Here is a 27,040-nt window from a genome sequence, read left to right on the forward strand (position 1 = left end):
CTCTTCTTCTAATTGTGATAGAAAATAACACATTTTCTGGATCAATGGCTGCATAGCATGTGCCTCAGGCTGAATCACTGCTGTATTCTGAATGTTTGTGTCTACGCAAAGTTCATATATTGAAATCCTAACGCCCAAAGCGACGGTATTAGGAGGTACAGCCATTGGGAGGGGATTAGGTCATGAAGGCAGAGCCCTCAGGACTGAGATTAGTTAGTGCCCTAATAAAAGAAGCTTGAGAGAGACTCCTTGCCTCTTCCACCATGTGCAGATACAGTGAGAAGCGCCATCTATGGACCAGAAGGTGAATCGACACCAAATCTGCCAGTGCTTTGATCTCGGACTGCTCAGTCTCCAGAACTGTGAGAAATACATTTCTGTTCTTGCAAGCCACCCAGTTTAAAGTATTTTGTTAAAGCAGCTCAAAGAGTCTAAGGCAATCACCCCGCTTTAGCAAAGCCACCTCACCTAGTGCAGCAGCTGCAATCAGGGCATGACTTTGTTGAGCCTGTGGTGTATCTATAGTCTTCCTCCAGGATCCAACCAGTTTAACTGGTGATCAAAAGGAGGTATGATAGGGCTTACCGTCTCTGCATCTTTTACACTCTTAAAAGTGTCCATAATGTCTGCATTGCCACCACCCCATGCAATGTTGTTTACGACCAACTATCTTGTCTAGGTGGAAGGGTGGGCAGTTTCAGAGGTTTCCACTTGGCCATTCTCACAGTACCTCTTACCCCACAGTCCAAGTACCCAATGTGAGGGCTGCACCAACTGCTAAATATGTTGATCTAATTACACACGTTGGAAATAAAAGGCATCCAAATTGCAAGGGAAGAAGTAAAACTGTTTCTATTTTCAGATAACATAATTCTACATTTAGAAAATTCCAAAAGAATCTACACTGAAGCTACTAGAGCAAATAAATACATTCAGCAAAGCTTCATGGTACAAGATCAACATATAAAAATCAGTTGTGTTTCTAAACGCTTGCCATGAACAATCCAAAAAGAAAATTAAGAAGATGGTTTCACTTGTAATGACCTAAAAGAATAATATACCAGAGAATAAATTTAACCAAGGAAGTGAAAGGCTTGTACAGTGAAAACTAAAAAACATGTTGAAAGATGGGAGGTCGATATGGATGAAAAGACATCCCGTGTTCTGGATAGAAAGACTTAAGATTGTTAAGATAATAACACTACCCAAAGCAGTCTACAGATTTAACACCATCCTTGTTCAAATTCCAACAGTGTTCTTTGCAGAACTGGGAGAGCCAACCCTCAAATTTATGTGTAATTGCAAGGGACCCCAAATGGCCACACAATCTTGGAAAAAATGGACAAAGCTGGAAGACTCACATCTCTGGATTTCAAAACTTACTATAAAGCTAAAGTAATCAAAGCATATGGTACTGGCAAAAAGATAGACACATAGGCCAATGGAATAGAATTGAGTGTCCTGAAATTAATCATACATGTGTGGCCAATTGATTTTTGATAAGGGTGCCAAGTCTGTCAATGGGGAAAGAACAGTCTCTCCAACAAATGGTGCTGGAACAACTGGATTTCCACATTCAGAAGAATGAAGTTAGACCCCTACCTCACATATAAATAAAAATTAGCTCAAAATAGATCAATGACCTAAAAATAAGAAAGAAAACTATAAAAATCCTAGAAGAAAACATAGGGGTGAGTCTTCATAACCTTGGATTGGGCACTGGGCTTTTAGGGGAGAATCTGTTCCTTGTATTCTTCAGCTTCTAGAGGCATCTGCTTTCTTCTGCTCGTGACCCTTTCCCAGGACTGGTATCACTCCAACCTTGGCTTCTGTCATCACAGCTTCTTCTCTAACTGACCAAAAGCGTGAGTGACAAATGAAAAAATACACTGGACTGCATCAAACTGTAAAACTTTTTCGCCGGGCGCGGTGGCTCAAGCCTGTGATCCCAGCACTTTGGGAGGCCGAGGCGGGTGGATCACGAGGTCAGGAGATCGAGACTATCCTGGCTAACATGGTGAAACCCCGTCTCTACTAAAAATACAAAAAACTAGCCGGGCATGGTGGCGGGCGCCTGTAGTTCCAGCTACTTGGGAGGCTGAGGCGGGAGAATGGTGTGAACCCGGGAGGCGGAGCTTGCAGTGAGCCGAGATCACGCCACTGCACTCCAGCCTGGGAGACACAGCGAGACTCCGTCTCAAAAAAAAAAAAAAAAAAAACTTTTTCTATCTAAGGACGATTGTTAAGCGGGTAAAAAACCGGCCTATGGAATAGGAGAAAATATTTGGAAATCATTTATCTGATGAGGATTAACATCCTGAATATATAAAGAACTCTTAACACTCAACAACAAAAACACAAACAACACAATTAAAAAACAGCAAAGGAGTTGAATAGACATTTCTCCAAAGAAATATACATATGGCCAACAAGCACATGAAAAGACACCCAATATCTTAAGTCATTAGGGAAACACAAATCAAAGCCACAATGAGATACTCATGCCTACGAGGATGACTATAATAATAATAATCAGAATGTAACAAGTGTTGGCAAGGATATGGAGATATTAGAACTCTTGTACATTGTGAGTGGTATGGAAAACAGTTTGGCACTTCCTTAAAATGCCGAACATATAATCATCATCATACGACTCAGCAATTTCACTCCTTTGGTTTATACCCAAAAGAATTCAGAACAAGGACTCAAACAGATACTGGTACAGTGATATCCATAGCAGCATTATTTACAATAGCCAAAAGGTGGAAGCAACTCAAGTGTTCTTCAATGGATGAATGGATGCACAAAATGCTGCGTATACATATAGTGGAATGTTATCTGGTCAGAATAAGGAATGAAGTTCTCACACATGCTACAACGTGGCTGAACTTTGAAGATATTATGTTGAATGAAATAAGCCAGACACAAAAGGACAAATATTGTATAATTCCACTTTTATGATCTTTCTAGATTAGGCAAATTCATAGAGGCAGAATATATATTAGAGGTCAGCAGCAGCTGCAGGGAGGGGAATATGGGGAGTTACTGCTTAATGGTTCCAGAATTTTGGTTTGTGATCATGAAAAAGTTTTGGAAATAGGTAGTGATGATGTTTGCAAAACACCGTGAATGGAATTAATGCCATGGAATTTTCTACTTATAAATGGTTAACATACCAAATTTTATGTTTGATTGTTTCACCAGAATTTTTTAAAAAATTATTTTCAAAGCAGGAAGAAGCAGGATTGGAGGATTGGGCTGAGAAGAAAATCAAACTGCAAGCCCCAGCCCATCTGGTGGGAACTCTGGAACAAGTGTATCCTATCAGAGGAGTGTCATGACAGATCAGAATATCTGGGCTATTCTGAGACACAAATATCCCCACCTGACTTAATCACAAGATGTGGCCTTGAAAGGGCATGATCCAGGTGAGGCAGCTCTAGACAGCTAGAAGCTCTCTACTGACTGTACTTCCCAGAGCTGGATGACAAGTCCTTCCCTAAATTGGAAATAAGGCAGCCCACCTTTGTGCCTCTCATACATGCAAGCACCCAGGGAGAGTACGCATTCATAGTACGCTGGTTAGCTACTTGAAGCCTGGATTCAGTCATGGCTTACAGTTACCAAACTCAAAATTCCTGAATGCCCCAGGTATTCCATAGGGGAAGAGTTCACAGGCTTAATGAGGTAGGTATGTTAGGTCAGCATGGATTTATTACGTGCCATCTGTACATTTACCTTGTAAGCATACTCCCTGGAAGGGTCTAAATGACATCCCCCTCACCAAGGAATTAAGAAATGGGCACCTGTATCATTGTATGAGTTGTTGCATGAAAAAGTGAGATTTTGCGTGTCCCTCTTTAGAGACCATGAGTATTTCTTAGCTGAACTCTGTGGCTGTGTCCTCTGAAGGTGAGGTCAGGGTGGGAGATACTGCAACAGAATAGGTTCCCTGATCTCAGTAGGAATAACTGGGACCTGGGCTGGTAGAGGCAGATGGCAGTGCAGTCACAGTCAGGGACAGTGGTGAAGGGAAATCTTCCCAAAACTTCAGGTCATACATCAGGATGTCCGCTTGTGAGGAAGAACAGGTCTGGATCTACACGGATTCACAAGCGGTGACTTACGGGATGAAAGAATAAAATTAGAGAGCTGGTGGCAAGGAGCTCTTGGAGAAAGGAATGTGAATAAAGCTCTTGGAATGTGAAGTAATTCACAATCCAAGGGAATCCTCCCAAGAGACCAGAATCAAGGCTCTCATACAATAATCAGGTTCACAAGATGTCATGTCCTGTAGCTGTCAGTCAGCCCCTTTCCCTACCATACTGTACAAGTACAAAGTGGCCCTGGGGGCAGGATGGGAGTCATGCAGGACTGAGCAACAGGGCCTTCTCCCTACTAATGTGGATCCGGGCACTTCCAGTAGTACCCAGTTGAGCCCCTGATATGGTGCCATTCTCTTGGGGAGTTGGAGCATATGGTGGGCAATGTGCTACCTCTTGAGGGGTTTATTACACTGGCCTCTGTCATCATAGAGGGGACAATCTGTCTTCAAAAGGATAAACTGTCTTCAAAAGGATAAACTCATAATCTAGGTATGAATTTGCCTCCCCTGTCCTCAAGGTTCTGCCAGACCCTCAGAGTGTGGGCTTCAAGAATTCCTTATTCATAAACAAATAGCCAGGAGACACCATGTATGATGATGAAAGTTCATGAAATGCACTGGTCTTACCCCACGCCCCCATCACCTGGAAGCAGCATTCATACAATGGTAGGATGGTCTGCTGGAGGCTCAGTTATGGTAGCAGATGGGAGGCGGCAACCTCAGAGATGCTGGAGGCTGTCTTAGGACAATCAGCAAGTACCTCAAACCAATGGCCAGTATTTTGGTTGATCTCCCCAGGAGCCAGATACATGGGTCTAAGAATCAAAGAGTTGAAGTGGCTGTGTTTCTGAGCCTGTGATACCTAAAAACTCATTGGAAGAATTTTTGCTTCTCATTCTGTTGCCTTGGAATGGGTGATTGTGGAAGTCCCAGAAGGAACACAACCATGGCACTGTGTTAAGTTAGAAGCTGAGACTGGCCCTTGGCCATTTGGGGTTCCTCAGCTTCTGAACCAAAAGGCCTGGAAAGGGTCACTGAACTGAGAGAGTGACAGATCTTAGTTACCAGGGGAAAAAAAAAACAAACAAACTGTATTATTGCTATCCCATGGGGACAGGGAGGATTGCATAGGTAGCCCAGGGATTCTCAGGAGCCACAGCCTTCTAGTACTTTCTTGCCCAGCAGTCCTCATCCACAGAAAACTGCAGTGAACTGAGGATTCAAACCTGTTCAGATTGGAGGTTTGGGTCAGCACCCTACAACAGAGACCCTTGCCCAGCTGAGGGCTGCAGAGAGTAAGAGGAACATAGCATAAAATCAGCCGCAGTTCCCGGGTGGGCCTCAGAACCAGCTATGGAAGAGGAGACGGCAGCAGATACGTTTGTGTTCATTGTTTTCATTCTTCCTTCTTTCTCATCACCCCTGCTACATGGCAGGAAAAGCACTGTTAGGGCTAAAGTGTCAGATTTCACAGTGCCTATGGCTGAACTGACATCACCCGCAATGATGCAATATCTAGCGAGATTTTGCATGTCCCTCTTTAGAGACCATGAGTATTTTTTAGCTGAACAGAAGACAAGAGGAGAGAGACTCTACAGGATATTTGGCATCAGCCCATCCAGATCCACTTTCCATCCTTCTCCTGCTTCGTGGCTGGGCAGGAGATTCTCTGGGTGACATCGACCAGGTCCCTTGCACTCTGGTTTCTGGCTGGGACCAGCCAATGGTGGCACCATTAGGAGCCTGCGGTCACCACCCCCACAGTGATTTCTCTACTGACAGCTCCTGTCTGCCTGGAGCTGCTTCTCTCGGTTTTGGTAGCCATCCTCTCCCTTGGCCTCTGCAGGGCCATGAGGGGTCACCGCCTCCCACCATTGCTAGTCTCAGGATTCTGCACTGGTTTTTGTTTCCTTCCCTAACCCCTGGCCACAGCTTGTCAATATCCCTTCTTTAAACTCTCTCAATTCTGGTTGGACAGTCTGATTTACTTCCTGCAGGATCTCAGACTTGTCTGAAAACAACAAAATAAAATAAAAGATAAAAAATCCACTGAAACTCTTTTTAAAATTGTGAAATATAATTTACGGGAAGAAAAGCATATATAACATGGTTCTAATGTTGAACAGGTCATTATAAATGGAACACCCATGCTACCACCACCCAAAAATGAAAACTGGACTGTGGTCAGCATTTCCGAAGTCCACCAACTCTCTGTATTCCTTTCTCCATTCAGAGATGTGTCCTATGGCTGCTGTCACAATTTACCACAAGCTTAGTGGCTTAAAACAACACAAACTTATTATCTTACAGTTCTGGTGATCAGAAGTCTACACATGAGTTTTGCAGGCTAAAATCCAGGTGTCGGCAGAGTTGCGTTCCTTCCAGAGGCTCTGGGGGAGAATCAGGCTCTTGTCTATTCTGGCTTCTAGAGGTACCAGCATTCCTCTGTTCCTGGCCTTTCCCAGCAATGGCATCTCCTCTGACCCTCCCGCTACCCTTTTAGAAGGAGCCTTGTGATTACTCTGTGCTCACCCGGAACCTGTGAATATGTTGCCTTAAAAGGTAAAAAGGGCTTTGACCCCTTCCACCTCAGGATCCTTAACTTACTCACATCTGCAAAGCCCTTTTAACATATAATGTAACTTATTCACACGTTCCTGGGATTAGGATACGGACATCTTTGGGGCCATTATTCTGACTGCCATACCGACTGTCTGGATTTTTCTGATAATCATTTCTTTGAATAAAGTTATTTTTAAAGATGAATTGACTGGGCCCATTTATCACTGGTGACTTTCTATTTAGGCCATAGCCTGGTCACTGGTCAGCCCGTAGTGGGCTGCTTTTGGCTCAGCCATCAGCCCTGGCCTCTTCTGTTTTAGTCAGGAAGACATGGTACAAGGCAGGCATTCTTCATATGACCAAGGAATGGCTTCTGGCCACTTTTTGTTCATGAGCTTTTCTCTAGTACTATGACCTGGAGAGGTATAATGCTATCCCCACCTTACAAATAAGGAGACTGAGGCTTCAGGAGCTAAAGTAACAGGCTTCCAGTTGCTCAGCTAATAAATGGCAGAGCTGCAATTCAATGCCAAATTTGGTGTGACATCAAACCCACTCTCTACCCCATCACACTGCTACCCTTGAAGAGAAAGCAATTCTCTCCATCTGAGGCCATGGCATTCAGGTGGCCTTCATTAATGTGACAGCCCCATGCAAATACACTCTTGATAATAGCAGCCCAAGAGCAGAAAAAAGTGTTTTGAACTATGAGCCCTGAAAACTCAAGAGCAGCTGTAATTTACATTTCTGTAAAATTACCACCTTATGTAGAAAAACAAGCAAACAAACAAAAACAAAACAACCTGTCCACAAGTCGCCTTAGCAGATACATGGCTTCCTTCATGTGAGCAGAATGGCGTGTTGATTAATGGTTCTCATAACAAAATATGTCCTAGGGTCATTATTTCTAATAGGCAGCAACATCAACCCATAGCAAAGCTGGCGTGCAGCAATAGACAGTGTAAAATTTTAATGGGAGGCATTTTCTGGATTTTGATTTTAAATGCCTTGTTGTTACAAAATGAAAACAGCTTTCAAGAAGGATAGGCATCATGTCAGAGGTGAGCAGGTAGAACTCCTCAAGTATGTTTGCTTGAGACACCACAGTAAAGAAGCCTGCCCAAATCGCTTCTCCCTGACACTTAAATTACATCATCATCAATAATAACATCAAATTACACACCATCTGAGAACAGTTAACTGCTTAGCACACACATAACGTGAGCAGAAAAATACTGGTGAGTATTCCCATGCCAAGATCAACTCAGAAGAATCTGTCTGACACCTACTATGTACTGGGTATGGTGCTAGGGACTGTGGAAACAGTAGGAATGCATCTGATACAGTAACCATGACATCAAACAGCTTGACATCCAGCACCACCACATGGGACAGATCCACGATTCTACCAGAACTCAGAACTGTCAGTTGTGCTGGGGAGGCAACAGACTGGCGGTCACGGAGGGGCAGGACTTACAGAAAGTGGAGAAGAGTTAGGCAAACAAGGGCAAAAGCAACACAAAATTTAGGGCAAGGAATCTGTGTTCATCCGGGTTCTACAGGGAAACAGGACCCATTGACTGTATAGAGATTTATACAAAGAGACTGCATATACGGTATTGGCTAACATGATTATGGAGGCTGAGAAGTCCCATGATGTGCCATCTTCGAGCTGGAGGCTCAGGAAAGCTGGTGGTTTGGTTCTAGCCCAGGCCCGAAGGCCTCAGAGTGAGGGTAGCCGGTGGTGTAAGTCCCAGTCCTAGTTTAAACGCCCAAGAACCTGGAGTTCTAATGTCCAGGACCAGGAGAAGATGGATGCTCCCGTTAAAGAAGAAAGACAGCGAAACTGCCCTTCTCTCTGCTTTTTGTTCTATTTGAGCCCTCAAGGGATGGGGTGATGCCCACCCATGCTGGTGACTGTGATCTTCTGACTCAGTCCACTGATTCAAATGCTCATCTCTTCCAGAAATGTCTCACAGACACACACAGAAACAATGTTTTGCCAGTTATCTGGGCATCTCCTCGCCCAGTCAAGTTGACACATGAGATGGACCATCACAGAAACCATATAAAAATTATTATTTATTGCATGGCTTTCAAATTGCAGATTTTGACTCGTTTGTGTATTGTGAAATCAATTTAGTGGATTTTGAAGAGTGCCATGGGAAAAGATAGAAAACAGAGTATGTTGCACTTAGTAAGGGCAAGTATTATTTTATAAAAATTTTAATATAGTTTTATATGGGTAGATACATGGTCACAATATAAAATGTATTTCTTACTGCAGGTGACAGTCCAGAAGAGATGATAAAACTCTGATTGAAGAGAAGCTGTTGTGAACTCATTATAAAACTCTGGGGCTTGTTAATCAAACCCATTACAGGAATCTACTTTTCTTGAAACACAGATCACTCAGTGATATGGTCAGGGTTCAGGAGCCATTTCTCCTGCATGTGCCACGGAATAAATGTGCCTGGAGCATAATAATATTAACGATGGACTGGCACTTACGGAGTGGCACCCTGTCCTAAGTGCTCCACACGTATTCTTTCTTCACAAGCCCCCATGCAGGAGGTACTATTGTTATGCTTATTTTACAGATGGGGACACTGGGCACAAAAGTCAACACCTTCCCAGGTCTGTGCATCTAGAAAGGGCAGAAAACAGCCTGGAATTCAGCATGATCCCTTCATGTTCAGCTTATTTCACACTGATTCCTGCTAAGACTGTAAGCTTTTTGAAGGCAAAATCTGTCTCATTCCACCTGACATATGCTTGTCTATTGTTCGGTATTCGTGTTATCTCTTGTTACATAACAACTACCCACACTTAATGGCATTAAACAATCATATTTTATTATGTTCATGGATTCCCTGGGTCAGGAATTTGCATGGGATACAGAGCGGATGACTAATCTCTTTTCTACAATACTGCGGTCACAGCTAGAAAGATTCAAACAGCTGGAGGTAACTTGAAGACAGACATTGGAATCATCACATGTATTCTTACATCTGGGGCCTGGGCTGAGATGCCTCAAAGGCTGAGACTGTTGGCCTGAGCACCTCTCTACGACCTCTCCCTGTGGCTTAGACCTCTCCCAGGCTGAGTTCTGAGTGGGTGTCTCCCAGGAGGGAATATTGGAAGGTAAGCATTCCAAGTGAGCCACAGGGTACATGCCTGTTATGATCTAGTCCCAGGAGACCACTTATCAGCTCTTCTAGTATTCCCGATCGGCAAGCTCATCCAGGGGTCCACAGGGAGGGGACATGGACCCCTGATGATTTAGAACCACCCCATATGACATTCTCAACTTTTTTTTAGTTTCCAACTAGGATATGAAAGTTTCCTTGTCGAGACAACTGGATTTCCTCTGATGTGGGAGCGTGACTGGCTCAAATTCCTTGTGATGCATAGGGCGCTCTGTGGTTAATAATCTACTGTTCATTAGAATGATCTGTCGTCTCTATAATAGTAAATGGGCTGGAACCACAGATATATTTACTGCCTTAATTTAGTTGCTAGCATTAGGCTTATTTTAAAGTATTTTCTCTCCATTTGGACTAAATGTCTTTTATCTAAGCTTATCTTCAATGTCAATAAGCTTAGCATTCCTCAACAGCTGGAAGCCCAGATATTATACATCTCCCCTTCCATTAATCTTCCGTAAGTTGATCTTTATAGTCATCTAATCCATTCATCACCACAAGCTGTCCTTTCCACACTTGTATAGTCTTCCATTTAGCTAAACCAAACTCTATTTCTTTATCAAGACTGAAGTTCTTTGTCATTTTCATAGTTTATAGAGTTCTCTCTTAGAGCTGGTTTGAAGTGTCAGATTGTCCACAAAGAACAAATGGGTCCTCATAATGTTCTTCACTGTGTTTCATCTGAACACACTACCAGACATTTTTGGTAAAAATTATTTCCCGAAAGAATCAGAAGGTCTGAGTATCCCCCAAATATTTCATTCTGCAAGAAGACCTACAATTTGAGAGTCCTCCCATGAGCAGAACCAGACACCACATATTTCACTTGTTCATCTCATTCCACAACAGCGTTAGACTCAATTTTACATTATGGCTACATTATGTCTAATTGATACAAAGCATACCAAAAGGTTTCTTTAAAGATCACCATAATCCATATTACAAGAGAGGGAAGGAAAAGAGAGTTGCAAGTGAGGGAATGAAAATGGTAGAAACGTACAAGGAAAAGGGAAAGGTTTATTCTTTTCAGAACAAGGTCACTGAAATTCAGGACCATGCCAGGGCAAGTAACTGTGCTTCCCCTTTTGGGGATGAGAATATACAGCAACCAGGAGGTGAAGATACAAAATCAGAGACTCATCATCGTGGCCCTTGAATGTGCCTTACAGAGGCAGATCTCTTCCTCCCCAGGCCCTGCCCACCCCAGGGAAGTGCTGGCAGGTGAGCAGGTTTGAGTCACCTGGGCTAGTTGCTGGGCTGGCTACAGAACATGGAAATCCTGGCCTGGGCCACACTCCTTGGGAGGACAGCCTATTATTTGTGTGTATGTTATATGAAGTATTGTTTGTACCAGTACCAGGTCGGGCAATGGACAGGATGTTATGGGGAACACTGAGACTTGATAACAGTTCCAGCTCTCAGTACGTGCAGTCTAGAGAGGCTGATACAATGCACACAGCAACCAACAGCTCTCATCACAACCAACAGCTCTAATCACAAATGCAGCGCAGGCCCAGGGACTCAGACTGAAGAGACCTTCCTCTGCCTGAGGTTGTCAGGGACAGATTCATAAGAAGAGGTAAGGCGTGGGGAGGCAGGAGAGGGAACATTGTGTTCCATTAACTGAGACCAGTTCGACTGGGGTGAGGGGACAGAGAATGAGCCCTTCCCTTCAGCATCCCAAGGATTATTTCCTGGATTCATGGTAGTAGGGAAACCCACGGTGTCCAGGAATCCCACTGAGGCCGGCAGTAGGCATCCTCACCCACTCTCTGGCCTTTGGCGAGGAGAGAAGAGCCATTTTCTCTTCTGCACATTCTGCTTCTACTGCAGCAGAAAGCAGGCATGGGCCCTGTTTGTTTGCTTAAAGCAAGGCTGTGTGACTCCTTCGGGGCAGTCATCCCTCTGGGCTTCAGTCACTGTGGTCTCCCATGTAGGGGGTGCCAGCAGCGTGAATGCTCCAAGCACCTTGCCAGCCGTTTTGTGCCAGGCACTGTACACATATAAATGCCCCTGGCAGCCCCAACATACAGGTTCGATCTACAACCCCAATTTTTCCTGATGGGGTAACTGAGGCACACAGATGCCAAGTAATTCAGCCGAGGTCACACGGCTAGCAAGAGGTTTGGGATTGAAAGCCAGGTGGTCTGAATCCAGAGCCTGCCTCTTGGCCACTCTGCCCTGCCACCTCTTAACGCTGCCCTTCAAGCCACCTACCGACAGCCAGCCTCGGCTCTGCCACTAGGGGAGTTCAGGGAAGCTGACTGTCCAGGTGCCCTTGCCACAGCCTGAGCCGAGCCCCTTCATCCTCCTCAGATGCTCTTCTAAGGTAGAGCCGAGCATCCATTTCCATCTCACACCTGCACAGGTCTTAAATATAGCATAAAGCTGGCACGCTAACTTCCCTCTCTTGCTGTGCTCGGGCCTCAGGACACAGGGAAACCAGTGGGGAAGGCAGCTGTCCTGCTGGGAGCCAGACCCTGCAGAGCCTTCAAGAGCCCACCCATGGGACTCCAAGGGGCTGCAGGTTACACTTCAACCCACCTCTGTAGTTTGTAACCTGCACTAGGGTTCAGACAGTTTGTGTGAATTGAATGGAAACCCTTATAATTCACATCAAAGTTCTGTGCATGCATTTTTCTGGAAGGATAGGCTTCAGTCAAAAATTTCAAGACGGCAGGGACAGGGTAATGAGTGTTTGGCCCTTGACGGATCACGTTCTCTAGTTCGTGGTCCCTCGGTGACTGCAGGCCAGCAACAGGTTTGCAGGACTCTTGTCCACCAGCAGCTTTGGACAAAACTCCAGCCCAACCAAAGCCAAAGGGCACAGTCAAAGTGCTAAACACAGACCTGAAAGATAACTGTTCAGTGAATAACTATCAGCTGTTTAGTGATAGTCGGAGGGCATTGGGAATTATTGTTAATTTTGTAAAGTGGCATAATAATATTGTAATTATGCTTTTAAAAAGTCCTTAGCCTCTTCTATGGGGAAGGGAAGAAGTAGATAAAAGAATGGAAAATGCTGACAATCTTGGAAGCCGAGCACTTGTGGGTTCATGATACTATTCTACTTTAACATTTTTAAATTTCACAATAAAAAGTTTTTTAAATAAAAATGAATCAAAGCTACTCTTTATACCAAGATGCAAATGTCTGAGTCAAGCAAATGACTGAGAATCTTACTTCTCCCAGAAAGGAAGCCTAGGAGTCTCCTGGCAGGCCCAGGCAGGACTGCACCTGCTTGTCCCACTCCCAGCCTGGACCCATCCCCACGGCTGCTGGGCACCCAGCCCAGGACAGAACAGGTAGCATCTGGGTCCTCCTCTTAAAGGACTCAGATCCGGCATTCTCCTCTCAGCCTGCCCCTCAGTATCCCTGCGTCCTCGGGCATTTCAACTCCCAGGTCTCAGTTTTGCTGTTCATAAAATGGTTGGACCATCCAGAGGCGAGGTGTGCGGGCGGATGGAAGGAGGAAGGTGAAGGTGCTTCCCAGAGGTGACCAGGTAAGGCCGGGAATCGAGCATTTTCATAAGATTGCTGGCGGACGCGGGGGTGGGTGGAGAGCATCACGATTAAGAAGGAACACACACACACGCACACACACACCTCCTTCCTCCTTCCCCTCCTCTTCCTCTCACCCCACCCCCCGGGGGGCGGTACCCTAGTCTCCCGGGGGAGGTTTTGGGGCGGAGGACCGGGGAGGACTGCGCCCAGGAGGGTGGCCGGCCACAGGAGGAGGGCTTGGGTTCGAGCTGCTGCAGCTGGGTGGCCGGCGCCGCGGCGGCCCCTCCCCCGCTCTCCCTGGCAGCCGCCCCCTCCTCCTCCCGTCCTCCTCCTCCTCTTCCTCCTCCCTGTCCCCCATCCTCCTCCTGGCCCCCGGCAGCTGCGGCTCAGGGAGCAGCCGGCGGCGGCGCCGCGGCCGCGCAGCCTTTGTCTCGGGCCGCCCGGCGCGCGGGGCCCAGCGCAGGCGTAAGTGACCGGTGGCCCGGCCTCTAGGGGCTGGGCGGGGAGCGGGCTGGGGGTCGCAGGCGCTTCCTGCAGTGGGGGACGAGGGGGGGCCGGGCCGGCCAGATCCTCCAGCCGCTGGTGTCCCGGGATGCTCGGGCGGTGCCGGCGCACCGGGGCGCGAGGAGAGCCCAGCGGGGCCACAGCCGAGGAGGGCACCGGGCGCAGAGAGGGGCGCGGGGCCCAGAGAGGGGCGCGGGGCCCGCCGGGCCGCGGGGCCGGGGGAGGGGGTGCGGGCTCGCGGGGCGCCGCAGCTTGGCGCCCACAGACGTGCGGCTTGGGTGCAAATCCTGTTTCTCTGGGCAGAGGCCACGCGGGGACGGAGGAGGCAGAGAGGACGGGCAGTGATGGAGAAACGGGAGAGGAGCCGGCCAAGCGCCACCGTCACCACCATCACCAACCACCACTACCATCACCATCACTGACTGTCGCCCATCCCAGCTCCCCTGCCTCACCTCCCATCTCATATCCCTGTGCAGTGCCAACTTTATCAGATCATCTCCTTTTCACTGGGTGCTACTTTGGAAAAGCGACAGAGTGCGCCAAGTCAGGAATAAGTACATCCGCTGTGGGACATTTATCTTCCCCTTTCCATGTAGCTACCTCAATTTTCCCATCAGGAAAGGGGGCACAGTGGCATTTCCTTCCTCTCAATCACACTGAGATGGCTGGGTAGCCTCCAGTTTTTCCAGTCCTGGTACTGGGCGGTTTTATATGCTTGGTGATGATGATGATAAAGTAATGTCTTCATTAAATTGGACAGTTGGGAGTTTTCAAACTTACTCTTCTTTGACTTCTGAGTGTGGGTATACCAGTAGCAAATAGAAACATAAGGAAAGTGAAACTTTGATTGACATAATACCAAGAATAGATGCAAAACAGGCACTTTTGTAGGGACATCACCCAAGAGAGCTGCAGGTAATGGTTTTCATTTGCAGTGTAGAAAGCACCCCGTCAGTGCCAAGTGGCTGTGGGGAGCTCCTCAGTCTGGATGCACAGTTTTTTCCATGGGGTTTTCACCCTACCTACAGAATGCTTTAATTGCTGTTTTTCAAAATTGGCTTTCACGAGGCCCCAGGCACGGCTGAGTAGTCAGAACAAACACAGCGACAGAGCCTCGGGACTGTTGGGAAGCCCAGCACCAGAGGGCATGAACTTTCTTAGGAGAAGTAAAACTTACAAAAAACAAGCTCTTAAACCCCCCGCCTTTTCCCCTATTGGTTAGAAAGTGAATCTTGAACTTCTGTGTTTTGTGTTCTAGTCTAATAAAAGACAGCTAGAAAAGCCTACGTTTCTTGACAAGCTGGGAAAATCTTCTTCCCGAGAAGTCATGTAGCAGGGCTTTTTTTTTTTTTTTTTTTTTTTTTTTTTTGACTGAGTCTCACTCTGCCTCTCAGGTTGGAGTGCAGTGGCGTGATCTCAGCTCACTGCAACCTCCGCCTCTCGGGTTCAAGTGATTCTCCTGCCTCAGCCTCCAGAGTAGCTGGGGTTACAGATGTGGGCCACTATGCCTGGCTAATTTTTGTATTTTTAGTAGAGACGGAGTTTTACCACGTTGGCCAGGCTGGTCTGGAACTCCTGACCTCAGGGGATTCACCCGCCTCGGCTTCCCGAAGTGTTGGGATTATAGGTGTGAGCCGCCATGCCCAGTCAGGGCTCCTTTTTAATAGGGCTATGGAGTCCCCTACCTGGTGTTTTTTTTTTTTTTTTTTTTTTTTTTTTTTGCCGTGTCCTGTTTTTACAATTCAAGAAGGAAAGTGATCATATTAAAAATACTGTGAACCCAGCTGAGCTGCATTTGTCATTACCATAGTTTAAGATTTCTCAAATGTCGAGGTATAATTACATGTCATTAACTCAAACCTCTCTAATTTGTGAAGCAGGGTTTTAAATAGGGTATGTAATTCTGTGGAGAATGACTCTGAAACCATTCTGAGGACCTGAAATGTAAGTAAGGCATAGTCAGTCTAAAACAATGACATTTTCAGAACAAAGACTTAAAGAATTACTTTGCTATGTTTTTAATTCTGGATCTTTAGGAAATAATTAGCATCTCAAGGAAGCTTCATGCCAACGATAGTGTCTTCTTAGTCTTTTGGGTCTGCTATCACAAAATGCCTTAGACTGGGTGATTCTGAGCAAGAGAAAAGTATTGCTCACAGTTCTTGAGTCTGGCAAGTCGTGGATCCAGGTGCTGTGGATTCAGTGTCTGGGGAGGGCTAGCTCTCTGCTTCATAGATGGCACCTTCTATGTGTCCTCACATGGTACATGGGGCACACAGGCTCCCTTGGGCCTCTTTTGTAAGGGCACTAATCCCATTCATGACATCGGGCGTTCGGAAGCTTATCTCCTAAAGTCTCACCTCTTGATACTGTTGCATTGGGGATTAGGTTTCAACATAGAGTCTGTGGGGACACCAATATTCAGACTGCGGCAGGCTGGCGTTGATTTCCAATGTTACATCCAACACACATTGTTTTAGCCCATACAAATTGTTATAGCCTATACTAATTCTATGTTAATTTAAAACAATTCATTTGCTTTTGTTGAGATACGATATTTACATACATAAAATGCACAGCTCTTCAGTGGACAGCTTGATGAATTTTTGCCTATGTGTCCCCTGGTATAACCTCTACCAGCAGTAAGATACAGACTATTTCCACAGGCCTAGGGGATCCCCTGGTGCCCTTTCTAGTCGGTACCCCCTCAACAGAGCCACTATCCCCTCAATGGAGCCACTACCAGACTTCTATCAACATAGAAAAATAGTTTCTTTTAAAATAATTTCTAAGTAATTTTTTACATTTCACTCCATTAAATGCAATTGGCCTGTTCCTTAAATGCATTTGGCCTATTCCATTTATGACCAAATCCGGGGGCCCTGAGCCCAGTGCTGTGTAGACATGAGACTGTGTAGACATGAGACATGGTATTATTAGCACATAAGGCAAAAAATTCAACAAGCAGAAACAATACCTTGTGTGCAGAATAGAGGGTTAGGGGAACCCACGAGAGTCTCGGTCGAACCCAGTTTTGTTTTGTTTGTGGGGGAAAGGGAAGGCTTTTTGGAGGAAGTGAATTTTAAGTTGAAAATGGAAAATTGAGTAGAAGTGATCCAGCTAAAACGTGGTAGGGAGAAAACGAAAGCCTATTCTAGGTGGAAGGAACATCTTAAATTCCAGCCTCAGAAATAAGAAAGCATGGAGTGTTCGAAGAACAAAGCTAAGTTGAAAATGGTTGGAGTATAGGGCTGTGGGAGAAAAGTGGGAAATAATGCTGGAAAGGCCGTAGGGACCCTTTCAGATTGACACAAAGACCCTGCTGAGGGATGGGGCTTGGCTGTAAGAGCTAGGAGAGCTCTAGGACAGGCTTGCGTGGTGGGCATGGCAGGAGGAGACTTGAGGACTCAGCCGGCGGCTGTGGGGTTGGGAGATTACAGGAGGCGTGGGTGAGGGGCCAAGTGGGCATTCGGGTGAGAGACAGTGGTGACCTGGACTGGGCAGGGGCAACAGGAATGGGGAGAAATGAATGAAACTGCAAGAATTATGGGGTAAAATGAACACAAGTTGATGTTCGCCAGATGAGAATTCAAGGATAGCCCTTCGGTTTCTTGGGTCTTACAAAATGGATGGTTAATGGTACTCTTGGAAAGATGGGAGAAGAATCTTGTATATATAATATCCTCCTTTGGTATGTTTCTTTCTGTGTGGACTTAGTTTCGGTTGCAAGTTAGTGTGTGATGCATTCAGGTAGAAATACCTACTGGGGAGTTGTAACTCATACCGACTGAGCACACTCCATATGCCAGGCATGCTCTGTCACTTGGGATGCAGTCATGAACAAGACGATAAAAACTCTGCCTTTGTGAAACACAGGTGGGAGCTGCAGCCTGGAGACCCACAAAGTTTAAGTGGTGACAGAAAGCTTCAGAGTGAATGAGCTGGCTCAGTCAGATTTCAGTGAAAGAGCAGCAGCTCAGGATAAAATCCCAAGAATGCTAAGAGGCTAAAAAGGAACAGAGGAGAGATGGCAAGGAAAGCAAGAGAAGCTGGGCTTCACAGGTCTAGGGAGTGATCCCTAGTGTCATACAACAACTGTGAAGTTAAGGGAGATGAGGGCTGGAGATGGTCTATTGCAGCGTTTCTCAAAGTGGGGTCCCCAGACCAGCAGCAGCAGCACCAAGAGCTTGCTGCAATCGCAGATTCTTGAGATCTACTCCAGACCTGGTGACTTGGGAGCTCTGAGGGAAGGGCCTAGCAATCTATGTTTTAACAGGGTTTTCCAGTGATCCTGATGCGTGCTAAGGTTTGAGCACCACAGCTCTATTGTGTTAATTGATATAAGTCATTGGTGATGCAGAAACTTGGTGAAAGTAACTTCATAAAATTTACACTCTGTTTGGGCAAATTTTAAAAATGTTTCATGGGACTGTTACCATTTTATTCTATTTGTTTATAAATTTCAAATGTTTTATTTTCTTTTGCAATAAAAATGTTTTTATTTTCTTTTGCACAGTTTGGGGTCTTTTTCCCTCTTTGATTACTCGTTGATAGTTGATCCATATGTTTTTCCCATCTGTTCTGATTTGTGAAATTTTGTTCCTGTCTCCTTTGAAACACATCACTTTACAGGGCCTCAACATGTTAGGGCACCTGCATCATTGATATTGGTTCACTGCCCAAAACAGAGTGCAATCATGAAGATAAGTGAGTCTCAACTCTGAATGGCAGCCTGAGAAAACACCTAGATGGTTAATTTAGCTCTTCCAAAAAGTTCCAAGACCCTATTAAGGATATATTTCTAATTATTGGAACTTGTTACTCATGAGAAGTAATTGGAAGTGTGCCCTTTTCATCTCAAGTGATCCAACAACATAACCATAATTATTGTACTTCTAATGCACTTATAAAGGAAAGAACTCTTACTAACTAGGTATTTTCCTGGTCCTTTTGTTGCCATCCTCCCAGGTACTTTATTGCATTTGACAGGAAGAATTAGAGCACAATATTTTGTTTTGCTGTCATCAGGGAAAACCTATGGTAAATGAGAAGAAACTGATGCAGATACTACTCTTGTAGCTATCCCTGTTTACTGAAAACATTGCCTTTTATCAGAACAAAAACTGGTAAGTAGTTCCTGTACTCTGTATAGTAACAAGCACAAAGAAGGACCACAAATGTTGAGTGAATGGATGGATGGGTGGGTGGATAGATGAATGAATCAGTGGGTGGATAGGAAGATAAATGGATAGATATAGATACACACATAGAGAGCAGACAAAAGAATGGATATGTGGATGGATGGGTGGGTGGATAGATCAATAAATGGATGGATGGATGGATGGATGGATGGATGCAAGCATGGATGCATGGATGGATGCATGGATGGACAGATGAGTAGATGGATGAATCAGTGGATATATGGACGGGGTAGATGGATGGGTAAATAAATAGGGAGGTGGAAGAGTGAATGGATAAAAGATAGTGTAAGAGACTTTTACCTAAAGAGGCAAAAACAGTCTTTTAAAAAAATATTACTTCACCTGAGGAAGGTACAGTACAATGAGCTGAACTGAGCTGAAGACTTGGATGGCTTAGTGACGTTGTCTCTTATTTCTAATGTGGTCTTGTTCAAATTCTCTAACATCTCTGTGTTCCTTATGTGAAAGGATAGTATCACCTACCCCACCTGCTGCCAGGTTTGTGGTCAGGACCAAATTGAATAATGGCCATGAATGTGTTGTAAAAATTGTAAAGTGCTATAGGAATGTAAATAATTCATGTTATATATGGTTAGATAATGGATTGTCATCTGGGGTTGCTTTTAACTATGTTAGGACTGCACTTTTGCTCTGCTTTGGGGATATCTCATTCATTTATGCACACACATTTGTCATTGGTAAGCTTAATGTATCCAAGTGTGGGGTGCATACCAGCCTGACCAACATGGAGAAACTTTATCTCAAGTAAAAATACCAAATTAGCCAGGTGTGGTGGCACGTGCCTGTAATCCCAGCTACTCGGGAGGCTGAGGCAGGAGAATTGCTTGAACCCAGGAGGCGGTGGTTGCAGTGAGCTGAGATGGCACCATTGCACTCCAGCCTGGGCAACAAGAGCAAAACTCTGTCAAAAAAAATAAAGTAGGCCGGGCGTGGTGGCTCAAGCCTGTAATCCCAGCACTTTGGGAGGCCGAGGCGGGTGGATCACGAGGTCAGGAGATCGAGACTATCCTGGCTAACATGGTGAAACCCCGTCTCTACTAAAAATACAAAAAACTAGCCGGGCGTGGTGGCGGGCACCTGTAGTCCCAGCGACTCGGAGGCTGAGGTGGGAGAATGGCGTGAACCCGGGAGGCGGAGCTTGCAGTGAGCCGAGATCCGGCCACTGCACTCCAGCCGGGGTGACACAGCGAGACTCCGTCTAAAAAAAATAATAATAATAATCTGAAGTTACTTGCTATTAAGAATATATCATGAGTGATTTATTTTCCAAGTCAAGAGCAAACCAGTGGCACACAATGAGCTCCTCCTCCTGCCCCTCTGCTGGTGCTAATGATCCTTAGAAATAAGCCAGCTTCTCTCTCCACTATTTGCAAGGTGCTCTCACAAACATTTTCAATGCACACATCCTGTTAAGTAGGTGTTGCCACTTTACAGATGAGGAAGAAGGAGAAGCATTCCCCAGTGAGACCACCAAGCCAAGACTCCAACTCAGGTGCTCTGACGAGTCCAGTTCTCTTTTCATGACTTCTCAGTCATGAAACTCCCAGAAAAACATGTGTCGTATTTCAGAGGTGTCAGTCTATTGATCTCATTTGTGTGTTGATCCTTTTGAAGACTCATCAAATAGGTGGAAATGGGATTGGAATTGGCAAGTTGCCAGTAAAGGGCACATAATGCACACACCACCCAAAGGAAGGTGTCTGCCTGCACATGCTTTTGATCCTGACATAAGCACAGGAGCTTCCTACTCAAGCTCAAGTTCAAGTTGATTGTTTGCAAAGCAGAAGTGAGCTCTGATGGAGCTAGCATACCACCTGAGCCTCTGGGCTGCATTCAGGGGGTATATCCTTGCATCGGGTACATAAAAAAACGTAAAGGCAGTAGGACTTATAGCAAAGCATTAGTGGATGTTCTCAAGGATGTAGTTTATAGTCAGTCCCCATAAAACTGGTCTTTGAGCCAATTCACATGAAGAAAATAGATGCATTCTTTCACCATCACTTTATTCATACATCTTACAAGCATTTATGGAATGCTTACTGTATACAAGAAGCCATGGAAATAAGGAATGTTTTTTCCAATTATCTTTTTTCCATCCCTTAACCTTTTACGAAAAAAGGACTGAGATGGAAATTAGGCAATAAAGCAAAAGGAGTTGTGAAATCGTAAGAATATTGATGAGAACACCCTTTTGACTTTCCTATTATTACTGGCCTCAAACACTCAACTTGTTTCAAAATTGCTTCACAGCTCTCGGGTCTTTTGTGAGAGCTTCTTTCTTTATGTCATAGAAGTCTTCATACAGCCTGGTGCTTGAAATTTTATTTGGAAGATGACAAATCATTGTATATTTTTGGAGATAAGAGGCTTTGTAATCGCTCTTCAAACCAGGTCACAACACAGTATGTAGAAGACTTTCTCTAGTCAGGGGGAATGGGTCAAGGAAAGTGCATGGAAATTGTAAACAGACCACAAGCTCCCAGAAAAATCATGTTCTTGAGCGCAAAGAGTGCCAATCCGCATTGAAGGCCTGAAGAGGCCTCTTAACATGCTGGTTGACTCCTAGTTCGCCATTTTCCTCTCTGTGCCTCAGTGTCCTATCTGTAAAATGGAGATTATAATAGACACTTGTAGGGATATCGTAGGGATCAGCTAACACATTGAAGGCCTCCTGTACACCATGTGACACATTTCTCCTGCATTATGTTATTTAATCCTTATTATAACATCCTATGAGAGACGTACCATTATTAGTCCCATTTTACAGATGAGGAAAAACTAAGTAGGTACAACACTATTGAGTATCTGGAGCATAGTAGATCCTCAGAAAATTTAGCATCTATAAGTGCTAAATTCAGTTTCCTTCAGTCAATGAAGACAATAGTACTTGCCCTACCACTGGGGAGTAGGCTCGTGGGGATATTCAAATAAAACTTTGACTATGTAAGTACTGTGATGGGAACGTGCTCTAGAGACACATACACTCCCAGATGTCAGGTCGGTGCGGTCACTGACTGCACCCACTACTACACTGGACTAGACACCAAGGGGAGTCCCACTGATAGCCTCAACAGGAAGGCAGAGGCACCTAGGAAAAGGGGTCTTCCATGCTCATGTCCCTGTTCTCAGCTCTGCTTCCCATGCCTGCGTCCCTCGCCACCCCAACATCCTCCTACTCCCATCTTGAAATCTGACTTGGTGTGACTCTGTGAAGCAAGACCTTTGACCCCTGACTGCCTTTCAGGGGAGGAGCAAGGTCAAAGTCCAGGAAAGAAAGACTATTATCTCTGAGGAGCAATTTGCTTCTTAGTGGTGTCTTTATTTCTCTTGGAGGTAATGGCGTACACCTTGCTTCTTTAGAGAAGACTTCCAATTGCATTGCTACTTCCTGCAAGTGACCCCTGGTCTGGTGCCTGGCCTTGTGACCCCCATTGCTCTTTCCAAAGTGGTGCATGTTCTCATCATAGGAAGAATAGGATTTACACATCTGCCTCCTTCAAGGTTAGCCTCAGCTCCTAGTGGTGTCAGGGGCGTTTTAATGGGCAGTTATTGGACAAAGTAGGAAGGAGGAAGAACCTTGACCCCATCCCCTAGGTCTGGCTTTCTGGGATCGAGAAGCATATGACAGTCAGCAGGGATTAGTGGAAGAGATGAGCTCATCCTATCTCCAGTGACATCAGCCTCTCCCTTTCTACAGGAAAGAGAAGAGAGGGGGTGTGCAGATGACTTTGACTGTGACTGTGTTTATGTCCAACACACTGTGAAAAATATGGGTTAAACGTCTATAAGCTGGAATCTGGTTCCAAGTTGTACCATGAGGACTTTTGGCTTATTTTTTGGGGGAAGTCCATGTGCCTTCATTACAAAAAGTGTTGGCTCTGCCTAAATTTCTTCCATGTAATACAAGACTATGAAATGTATGACAGGCATGGTAGCTTACGCCTGTAATCCCAGCACTTTGGGAGGCTGAGGTGCTTGGATCACTTGAGGTCAGGAGTTCAAGATCAGCCTGGCCAACATGGTGAAATCTAATCTCCACAAAAAATACAAAAATTAGCCAGGTATGATGGCATGTGCCTGTAATACCAGCTACTCCAGAGGCTGAGGCAGGAGAATCGTTTGAACCTGGGAGGCAGAGGCTGCAGTGAGCCAAGATTGTGCCATTGCACTCCAGCCTGGGTGACAGAGTGAGACTCTGCCTCAAGGGGAAAAAAAAGAAAGGACTATGAAATGTAAACATTCATATGGGAAGTTTTATTATTTATTTGATGCTCTTATTGTAGTAACATAAATAAAATCGAACAACATTAAAATTAATTAAAATTAAAATAATTAACCTCATCGTTAGTTAAACATAATCTTAATGTGTGCATTTGCTAATTTTTCTTCTCTTCTACATCAAATGAATGAAATGGATACAATGAAAAGTGTTCACTGCTGGCTGCTGTTGACATCCAATGCCATGACATACAATGAAAAGACAGAGAGCATCTTAATCTCACAGAAACATTGTCTCTACTTCAGCAGGGTTTGTCTAACACAGTTTGCTTGCCATGCAGAAAACTTTCTAGTGTTCTAGAAACTGCCTTATGAAGTTTCCCAGAGACAATGTGGTGGGTGAGAAAGAATATTGGACATGAGAGAGGAAACTTTGCTTTTGTTTGGACTCCACTTCTATCTAAGCATCTGACATTTGCAGGTCATTTAATCTCTCTGAATCTCACTTTCCTCTTTTGTAGAATGGGTATGTAAGGTGCACGACTGCTGGGGTCCCATCCAGCTCTGCAGTGCTATGATTCTATGACTTTATTCATTTGTGTGCTGTTTCTCATCTCTTTTCTCTTACATTCTGAACTCAGCGTGCATTAACTATATGCTGTTACCATAATTACCCAATCACTGAACACTGCATGATAGAGACTAAAGTCACTACTGTTTATGTTAAACTGTTTTATTATTTTGGAGGGAGGGTGGGAGAGAGCTCTATGCATGAAGCTCTAATTATAGTAATATAGTGCATTAGATTATAGCTCTCTTTAGCCTTATTTTATTCATGATCATAGCCCAGGAAATCCAAGCCAAGTTTTTTCTTTCCATGCTGACATTGACCACATTTCACATATCCAACAAGAGGCGAGTGCTCCTGAATGAGAAAGATGGACTGAGACTGTGAGCCTCAGTTTCTGCAAGGTCAGCGAATGGGAGGGCAGGGGCTGCACCCACCCCACATGACACTCGTGAGTGAGACACACTTTCTGGTGCTGGCCTGGTGGCTAGTCCTGTGCAATCTTTGTCTCAAGGCCTGCGGGGACTGTGCACCTCCAATGTATGAATTGGAGACTCCACCTGGTGCCAGAGATTCATCAGAGAGGCATGTTTCGAGAATATAATTTTTTCTTAAACATTTTTCCAGAAGAAATATAAATCAGGTATTAAAACAAGCTCAACTGTATCTTGGAGTGGAACACAAAATTGCACAAATATTTAACATGTAACAAAAGCCTTAAAAGAAATTTCATGCATATAGAGACTAATTTGGGGCATTCCTCCAGATCATCCCTCGTATTCCTCTACTGTTCAGGGCCCTTTGATGGAAAGTATTGCAAATGGTAATTGCTAACATTTATTGAGTACCATGAACTGTTCTAAGCATTTTTGTGTGATTCTCTTTAGGTACTTTAATTATCCACATTTTGCAGATGAGTTAAATAAGCTAAGTAATTTGTCCAGAGTTTGCACAGCTGGTAAGATGTAAACCCTAGCTTACAGAGAAAACACCTTTAGCCACAGAGGGTGTACTGCCCATATTGCAGACTTGTCATAAATCTAAGAAGGGCAGGGAGCTTTGCTTTAGAGCATCTCCACAGTTGCTTCCAAGACATACATTGTGGACTTGTCTCTAAAGCCTCCTTTTCTGGACCTTCAGAGAATCCCAGGGCAGAATAGAATCTCCTGGAACTGGTGCACCTTCTAGAAGTAAACAGATGCTTCCACACTATACCTCCTACTCACAAGCAACCAGCCCAGTCTTGTAGCCGTTGATGGGTCTGCTTCCCTCCTAGACCACTAATCCAAGAAGGCCTGATTCTATGCAAGAGGAGAGACCCTGTCAGAACCGTAGATTGTGTCTTGTAACTATGACATGGGTTATAAGACAGATGTAAGCAAAAGTATATGGTTGTGGATGGGGAGGAAACACCAGTTTTGACTTAGGTAATCAAGGAAGGTTTCCTTGAGACAGACAAGAGCATGAGTGGAGGCCTGGGATGAAAATGCACAGTGTGTGTCCAAGGTCTGGAAGTGGAGCACTTTGTGTGAGAGCAGAGGAAGATAAGGCTGTAAACAGGGAAGTGAACCATTATATTAATGGCTTTGAACCCCAAGTTCGAATAGGAGTTCGAATTTTACTAAGTAGCCAGTAATGAGCTGGTAAAAGTTATCGAGGTCATGTTGTATACCTTGAATACATACAATAAAATTTATTTTAAAAACAAAACTTATGGAGGAAGGGAAGCAAGGGATAAGATTTGTGCTTAAGGAAATAAACCTGGTTATAATCTATAGAACAGGAGAGACTAGAAAAAAAGGAAGAGATTGACAGTTTAGAGACTAGTTAGGAAACCATTGAAATGATCTAAGTGAGAAATAATAAGTTTCCAAACAGGACAAAAGCATAGAACATGGAAAGAAGCATACCTGTAGCTTGGGGAGTATTGAGGAAGTGAAATCTTTTAAATATTGTTCCAATATTGGAAGTGGAAGCAGATATGACTCCTAAAGCAAGAGGAAAGATAGTTCAACTAAAGGAAATACGGATTTTTTTCCTCCAGAAAGATGAAGTAAACATGGTTGTCCTTATTTTTCCTACTAAGTCAAACTAAAATCTCTGGACATTGTGTGTAAGATGAACTTAAGAAGACTCTGAAAAGGGGAAGGAAGAAGGCAGACAGACCCACCAGGGATCTCAGGACTTGAAGCATGACATGAGAGTGAGTTCCTTGGGTTTTTTCCTACCTTTTGAACCCCAGAATTTCATAACCTGTTGAGCAGGAAGATCCCGCTACTAATCCCAAGTGAGGATTTCCACCACATGGAGGACAGCAAGAAGCACAGCAATGTCAACAAGCAGAAGGAGGAGCCTACAGACCTTGGCCCACTGCATCTGCTGTGATTTCAGAGTTGCCAAGGAGGACTCAAACTCAAGGCACTGATTGGAACAATATTGTACTTACAGAAAGAAGAAAAGGTGCAGCAAGATAACATCTGTAGGGTGTGCTGGTCTCCCATGGCCAGCAGGTGTGGGGCAATGGGTGGAACACACAACCCTCTCTTGCTGCAGGGGAAGACCCTGTTCTTTCCTGGTGGGGACAGATACAATCATTGGGGCTGGCCAGGTGCCATATGATACATGTGTAAACAGTACAAGGAAGCTTACTGTGTAATCACAGCAGGAAAATATATTCTTCTAATAAATAAGAAGAATCTTCAGCTACACAACAGCTCAGTACCCAGCTTTCATATGGGGGGAAGTTCCAGGCCCAGGGCAGTGATTAGATAATCTCAGGGCAGGTGGCAGGTTGCGTGACGGCTTCTTCTCCAACATAACCTAATCCCCCAAATGCCCAGGCTTCAATAGAAACCACTCATTATACAAAGAATTGGGGAAAATCTCAACTTGAATGAAAAAAATCAAGCAAGAGATGTCAACACCAAGATGGTATATTAGAATTATCTGACAAGGATTTTAAAGCTGTGATTATTTACCCTGAGCATCACAAACACACATGAAACAAATGAAACAACAGAAAATCTCAGTGTAAAAATAGACAATATAAAGAACTAAGTGGAAATTTTAGAACTGCAAAATGCAGTAAGTAAAATAAAAATCTCAGTGGATGAACTTGACAGTGGAATGGAAGGGAGAGAAGAAAAAAATC

General features: G+C 44.6%; 1 protein-coding gene across 1 annotated transcript in view; it reads left to right on the top strand.

Annotated features, from left to right (window-relative positions):
• The first annotated feature begins 13,579 nt into the window (after positions 1 to 13,579).
• Positions 13,580 to 27,040, top strand: part of GPR45 (G protein-coupled receptor 45) — a 92,136-nt gene continuing 78,675 nt past the window's right edge. The window contains exon 1 of the mRNA XM_015433331.4: positions 13,580 to 13,842. The gene's annotated coding sequence lies outside the window, so the exon portion shown is untranslated. The remainder of the gene's footprint in view (positions 13,843 to 27,040) is intronic.

This window comes from Macaca fascicularis, chromosome 13, assembly GCF_037993035.2.
Source record: "Macaca fascicularis isolate 582-1 chromosome 13, T2T-MFA8v1.1".
NCBI lineage: Eukaryota > Metazoa > Chordata > Mammalia > Primates > Cercopithecidae > Macaca > Macaca fascicularis.